At 52.9% G+C, this 6672-nt stretch overlaps 1 long non-coding RNA gene across 1 annotated transcript in view; it reads right to left on the bottom strand.

Annotated features, from left to right (window-relative positions):
- The window catches only part of LOC147645945 (uncharacterized), a 166975-nt gene that overhangs the window by 50841 nt on the left and 109462 nt on the right, over positions 1-6672 (bottom strand). The gene's annotated exons all lie outside the window — the stretch shown is intronic.

Below are 6672 nucleotides of genomic sequence, written 5' to 3'. Positions count from 1 at the left end.
CTCGAGAACATTTGGGTTCCTGCCACTTGGATTTGTATCCCTAAGAGAAATCTCTTTGGCTGGAGGAGAGTCTGGCTGAAGAGAGAAAGCAGAAAGAGCAGTGAGGGTGCTGTGCAAGGTCTCCTGTGGTGCAGAGCTGTCAGCGACTGTGAGGTGAGAGCGGGCCCGGCCTTGGCCAGGCTGGAGCCCCAGCAGAGCCCTGGCAGAGCCCGGAGAAGCCTGAGCCTCGGCACAGGCAGGCTGGAAGGAGGCCCTTGGAGCTGCAAGAGGCAGCAGCCTGGCCCTGGCTGCCTCTTGCTGACCCCAGGCAAATCCTCCGCTCTCAGAGCCAAGCTGGCAGCTGGCTGCTCCTGAGGGGAAGCGGCGCCGTGCTGGGCACAGCACACACTGGTGCCATGGGCTGTCTGGAGTCTGCACAGGAGGAGAGAAAGGCAAAGAGCAGCCCAGGGCTGCTGCCCTGCCTGACCATTGCTGCTCTTCTGCCGCCTGCCCTGGAACTCCTGGCAATGGTCAGCAGTGTGTGCAGCACTCTGGGCACAGGGGGAGGGAGCCGGGCTGCTCCGCAGGCTCCAGCACAGGGCAGTGTCCTTCAGGCACGGCATTTCTGCCAGGGGAACCGAGGCCAGCGTGAGGCACTGACAGCAAGTCAGGGCACATCTGCACGAGCCACTGCCTCACACAGCTCTGGGACCAAGCGCCTGCAATCCTGGAGCTCTGCACTGAGCCACAGCAAAGGTGTGAAATGCAGAGGGTTTTGCAGAAATATTCAGGGGCACCAGGCCAGCCTGCTTGGTGCTCTCTGGGGCACAGCAAGCACTGTGCAATGCAGCTCGGAGCTGCTGGCAGAGAGGGACTATGGGCATGTGCCTGAGGCTTGTTCTTGAGTAGTGATTTGGGAGGGAGCAGAAGTGTCTCAGTAGGCAATTGGTGTTTTCTTCATGAATTGCTGAATGAAAGACACAATGTGGCTTTATGCAGCAAGAGCACTTGCAGAACTTACTAAGTTTGTGTTGAATTCCCAGAAAAGGAAGGAGAGGTGTTGAAGTGTAACAAATAGGGCTCGTGAATTCCATTAGCTTTAACAAACAGTGCTGAACCCTGTATTCCCCCACTGCAGTGATTCATGTCTGCAAGTGGCTATCTTAGCCTTGAGAATAAAGAGAGTGGTCCTGGTAAGAAGGTAGCTGGAATGCACTCACAGGAAGAAAGTGGTTTTAGGAATCTCTTGACATCCAGAGGAGAAGAGGAGGAACGGGTGTTTCCAAAAGATTGTGTCAGGGACTGCAGTCGTGTTTGAGGCCCTGCCACATTTGATCCATGTTTGAGCAGGTTGACAAGACAATGAAGAAAACTGTATCGTTTAAGGGGTGGGAACTTGACCCTTGCAAGAGAAGCAATGTATTGGTCAGTCAGTGGGCAGTTAACTTTTGAAAGAGGAACAATGCATAATGGAGGCCTTGTTGGCTTGGAGTCGCTATTCTGAGCCATTGTGGCCTCATCTCATGCTGGCCCTGTGGGAGCTGATGCTGGAACTGGGAAAATGCCACTCCTGAGCAGGAGATATAAGGCCTGCGTCTGGGGTGGAGAGGTGAGAAGGACGAGGTGCACACTGTTTTGATGCAGGGGATGTCCTGAAAGGGCACTGCCTACCTGCCCTCCTGCTGAGGACGATGCTTCAGCTCCTTCTCCCGCTCAGCGGGTTTTTGGGAATGCTGGGGTTGGTATGCAGTATTTGCTACTGCAACTAATAGAATAAATTTGCTTTGCAACCCCATCTGAGTCTTGGGTTCTTTTGTGCATGGGTCTCCTCCTGAACCTATGACAATGAGACCAGAGACCCTCAGGACAGCCCTACTCTCATGTTGATAAATTCTGAGATGAGATTTAAATATGTCAAATAATTTAGGGGAATGTTTAGCCTGTGAGCTTCAGCAAAGTATTGAGTATGTCTTAGTTCCATGGATACAAACGAGTAGGTGACATTGCTGGGTGTGCACAAGTTAGGGAAGGGATTTCCCACACAACCAGTGCAGAAATACAGTATTGCCTTCTTTCTAACTGTTTCTAAGCTGGATGTGGGGATCACACCCTGCTTGGTAACTTTCATTTTGGCCATTTCTGTTGAGCAGGTAAGAAAGGTTGAAATGAAACCTTTTCCAGCTGTTTCCCTCTGGTTTACCTTTTTGGGGGCCAAAGCTCTGTGCCGTAGGTGGCCTGAGTGTGTGAGGAGCAGTGCAGCCCCCACAAAGCTCTTGTTTTTCCCACAAGTCATCATGACTTGTTCCCAGGTGTGCCCAGCAGGAGGAAGAGCCCGCAGTGTGTGGGCACCGTGCCCTGCCCAGCCGGGGCTCTCTGGCACAGAGCAGCACCAGCACCAGCAGCAGCACCAGCACCAGCAGCGCTTTTCAACCCTGCCCTGCCTTGGCTTCACCTGGGGGACAGAAGCCTCTGGAAATCAGCACCGCCAGTCACGTTCCCAGCTTGGAGCAGCTGCTGCTGGTGGGCAGATCTGTGGACATGATTTTCTGAACCTGAGACAGTTTCAAGCTCTCAGGGGCTGATCTGTTCCCAAGGGAAAGTCTTTTGAGAACTTTCTTCTCTCTCAAGGACTGTAGTGAAAACAAGGTTTTAGTTTCTCAAAATAATCATACAGATGTTCTGAGAGTGTTTCTCTCTTGTCCCACCAATGGGATGAGGGAGCTGTTGTTTCTTCTACCAATCAGGCTAACCTGTATTGGAACACCTTATAAAAAGGGGTGAAAAACCCCAAAATAAGGGCTTTAAGGGCTTTTGCCTCATGAAATAAACCTCTGGCTGTTTCGTGATTCAAACCCTCGTGCTCCACTTTGTGTCCTCTAGCGACACAGATCCGGCCAGTTCCACCGCTTCCAAAGGGGAATTAAGGCAGAGGTAGAGACGGACACACAGAGCAGCCCTGGGCTTGTCCAATAAATGGACAAATGTATGGGGGAATGGGTTTGGAATTATTACAGCTCTTTTGTCAATGGTGCCTTTTCTCCTGCCCTTTTCTCCGTTCACATTTCCTGTCCTTTCTCCCTCACATTTCCACCCCTTCCCAACCAAGACTGTGACACTTCTCCTGATCATTTTTACTCATGATTCCCAGCCTTTTCACCTCATGTTCCTCACACTTTTCCTCTCACATTTCCCACCTTTTTCTCCCCTCTTGGTTCTCTCCTTATCCCAGTTTTCCTTCTCAAAATTTCTCCTTATGTTTCTCACTTTTCTCCTCAGCGTTCTCACTTCTTTCTTCTCATGTTTCTCACACCTTTTTCTTCACATTTATCATTCTTTTCTCTTCATGTTCCTTACACTTTTCCTCTCATATTTTGTGCCCTTTTTTCACTCATATCTTCTGCCTTTTTCCACCCTCAGGTTTCTCTTTTTTTTTTTTCCCCCTCAGGTTTCCACAATGTTTCCCTCACATTTCCTGACTGTTTTACTGTTTTTAATAGTTAAGTTTCTCATGCTCTTCCCCTCACATTCTCTCCCTTCTCTCCCCTCATGTTTCTCACCCTTTTGCACTCATGTTTCTTAGAATTTTCCCATCATCTTTCCTGCCCTTTTCTCCTGTCACCTTCTTCTCCTATTTTCACTCACATTTCTCACTGCAGCACCATGGACCAGCCCCTGGGAACCCCAAGGAATTCATATCAGGAGCCAGAGAACCCATTCATCATTTCAATGCCATAATTAGATTACAAACTGACAGTGAAATACCTGAGAGGAATGACAGATTTGTCTTTATAAACAAGCTGTGGGTCTGCTGATACATGAAACCAGCACTGAGAGATAAAAGAAACAATGAGAAAGTTTCCACTGATGGATGAATGGAAAATATCTATTTGTCTTTACAGACTGTAGGATTGCTGATAAATGAGATTAAATATTGAAAAATGAAAGAAATAATGCAAGAAAACCATAAATTCCATAAGAGTTAAAAATTAAGAGGGAGGGTTACACATTAGAGGGGAATCTTAGGTATCAGGCATTCCGGGAAGTCTGTACCTCTCCAATACCTCAGGCAGTGGGGAAAGAGAGGGACACGGAGCCGGGAAATTGGGATGAAAACAAGGTTGTGTCTTCCAAAAATTTGAGAGACCCCAGGGGAATGCCCCATGGCCTCTCCCTTTATTCAAATAAAGTCAAAGGACTCCCCTGTATCCTTTTTAGACATAAACCTCTGGGGTTTGTGGATTAATTTTCCTGACATACTCAATCAGACAGCTCCCAACCTTCTTCCTGACCAATCCACTCAGATGAGGAACACAACATTTCACCATGGGATGGATCAGATTACCTTTTAGCAGAAAATCGAGGCAGAGTTTGTGGAAAGGTAAATGACTCAAACTGCTCTTGGCAAATAGATCACAAAGGAAAAGTGGAGGAACAGATAAAAAAGGAAATAAAAAACCAGCTCTTGTACTGGTCCAAATGTGGAAAGGATGGGAATGGGACACAGTTTGTGGTTCTCTCACAGACCATGGGTTAAACAAATGCTGTTTCTCCTCTCATGTGCTACAGCAACTCTCATCTTTTTACCATGCACCACACCTTGCTGAGTGCAGCTCATTCAGCAGCTGAGCAAGGGGATGCAGGTGGCAGCCAGGCCTCCTGAGCCACAAACAGCTACAAAAGGACAGAGAATGAGGGCACTGAGAGCAATCCCAAAAACAAAGAACACCCAGGGAGAAAAAACAGAGGCAATGAGTGAATCTGCTTGGAGATGGGGACAGGGACTTGTACATAAGGAAGCAATGGGAGAAACCATCAGTTTCAGAAAATGTTACTAATTGATAAGGACTGCTGCTCAGACCAAGTCCCGCTACATTTCTGAACTTCCAGAAGAACAAACACTTCACAGAGCCACGAATATCGGATGTTATACAAAAAGGACATGCAGCAGGCGGATCGGGAAGGCTGAACCTTCCAAGCACCTCGGCCAGTGTTGGGCAAAGGGACAGGGACATGCGGCCGGGAAAATCAGGACAAAAACGAGGCCGCGTCCTCCAACACCTGGAGAGAGCGCACGGCAAATGCCCCATGGCCTCTCCCTTTGGGCAGCAATAAAGTCACTTGCACACCGCTCCTCTGGCTCCTTGGGCCACACAAACCTCTGGCGCCGGGAATTTTCCCGCCCGGCCCCGGGCCCAGCGCAGCCACCTCCGGCCTCCCGACACGAAGCGGGACGAGCCAGCGCTGCTCCGCCACCGCCTCCTGCCGAGGCCCCAGCGGCAAGGAGACCGCGGGCAGCCGCTCCCGCAGCGCCCTCAGCCCAGGGCCAACACGGGCCGGCCACGGCACAAGCCACCCGCCACAGCCCCCTGCCGCCCCCTCCCGGGCCCGCAGCGAGCCCCGAGCCCCCGCAGAACCGAGCGCGGCTCCCACCTGCGATGGCCGGGGCCGCCTCCGAGCTCCGCCGCCGCCTCACCGGGCTCCGGCCGCTGCTGCCGCCGCTGCCGGGCCCGCACAGACGCTCCGGCAATGGCGGCTCTCCTGCCCCACGGCCGCCCTGGGGGCGCCAGCGGGGTTGGGCTTGTCCCCGCTCTGCCCAATCAGCGCGCGCCAGAGCCACGAGTGACGGCAGAAGCAGCCAATGGCAGCCAGCGGCGGGCTCTGCACACGGCACGGCCTCGCGTGCCTTGGGCTGCGCTCCGCCATTTCTCGGCCCCCTGGGCTGAGGAGCGGCCCCGGCGCTGGGCCCGGCCCGGGCAGGAGGCCAAGGAAGCGCCGCTGCGCTGAAGCGCCGGGAGCTCGGGGTGCCCGGGAGCTGAGGGCGCTGCGAGCTGGGGGTGAGTCCGGGATGGAGCAGGGGATGCCAGAAAGAGGCCAAAACTCCGTGACTTTCCTTCCTGTCCCGGGCGGGGAGCAGAACACTCAAGGAAAGGCTCGGGGGTCGGGATGAGGGTGGGGACAGTTCAATCCTTGGTCACGGGCACAGCACACCTGACTTGGGGAAATTAATTGAATTTATTATCCAACATGTCAGAACAAGAAAACGAGAAGCAAAGTAATTCCTACGGAAATCCATCTTCCCCCCAGCTGTCCCTCCTTCCCGGGCTTAACTTTGTGCCCCTCTCCGTCCCCCTCCCCGCCCAGAGGCACAGGGATGGGGGTCACAGTCAGGTCATGTCACTGCCTCCCCCTGAGGGCCAGGAATCCTTGTCCTGCTGCAGCCTGGGGTCCCTCGCAGGGGCCAGAGTCCCTCAGGACCAGGCTGCTCCAGCGGGGATGGCCAGGGGGATCCCCGAGTCCGGCCAGGAGCCACTTGCATGGCTGTGCAGGGGCTTCTGCCGGGCTCGGGGCCTCTCTCAGGCACCCCCTGCTCCGGCCCGGCCTCACTGCCCCCCTCACCCCCCATGCAGCGAGTGCCCGGGCAGGGAGATGCACGATTTTCCCGGGGCTGAATCTTGGTGTTTCTGAGCTTTATTGGGCTGAATGTTGGTGCTTTGTTTTTTTGTGGGGGCTGAATCTTTGTATTTTGGGAGGATATCAGCTTTTTGGTGTTTTGGAAGTTTTTGATCTCTTTTGATGTTTGGAGGATGTTGGTGCTGAATCTTGGTGTCCTGGAGGTTCTTTCAGACACAAGATGCCCAGTGACTTCCTGAGAGCACCTTGGGCAAGGAGGTACCCCCAGCCCAAAGTGCTCTC

Source organism: Cyanistes caeruleus, unplaced genomic scaffold, assembly GCF_971803275.1.
Source record: "Cyanistes caeruleus unplaced genomic scaffold, bCyaCae1.hap1.1 HAP1_SCAFFOLD_143, whole genome shotgun sequence".
Lineage (NCBI taxonomy): Eukaryota > Metazoa > Chordata > Aves > Passeriformes > Paridae > Cyanistes > Cyanistes caeruleus.
This window is presented reverse-complemented; position numbering and strand designations above follow the sequence as displayed.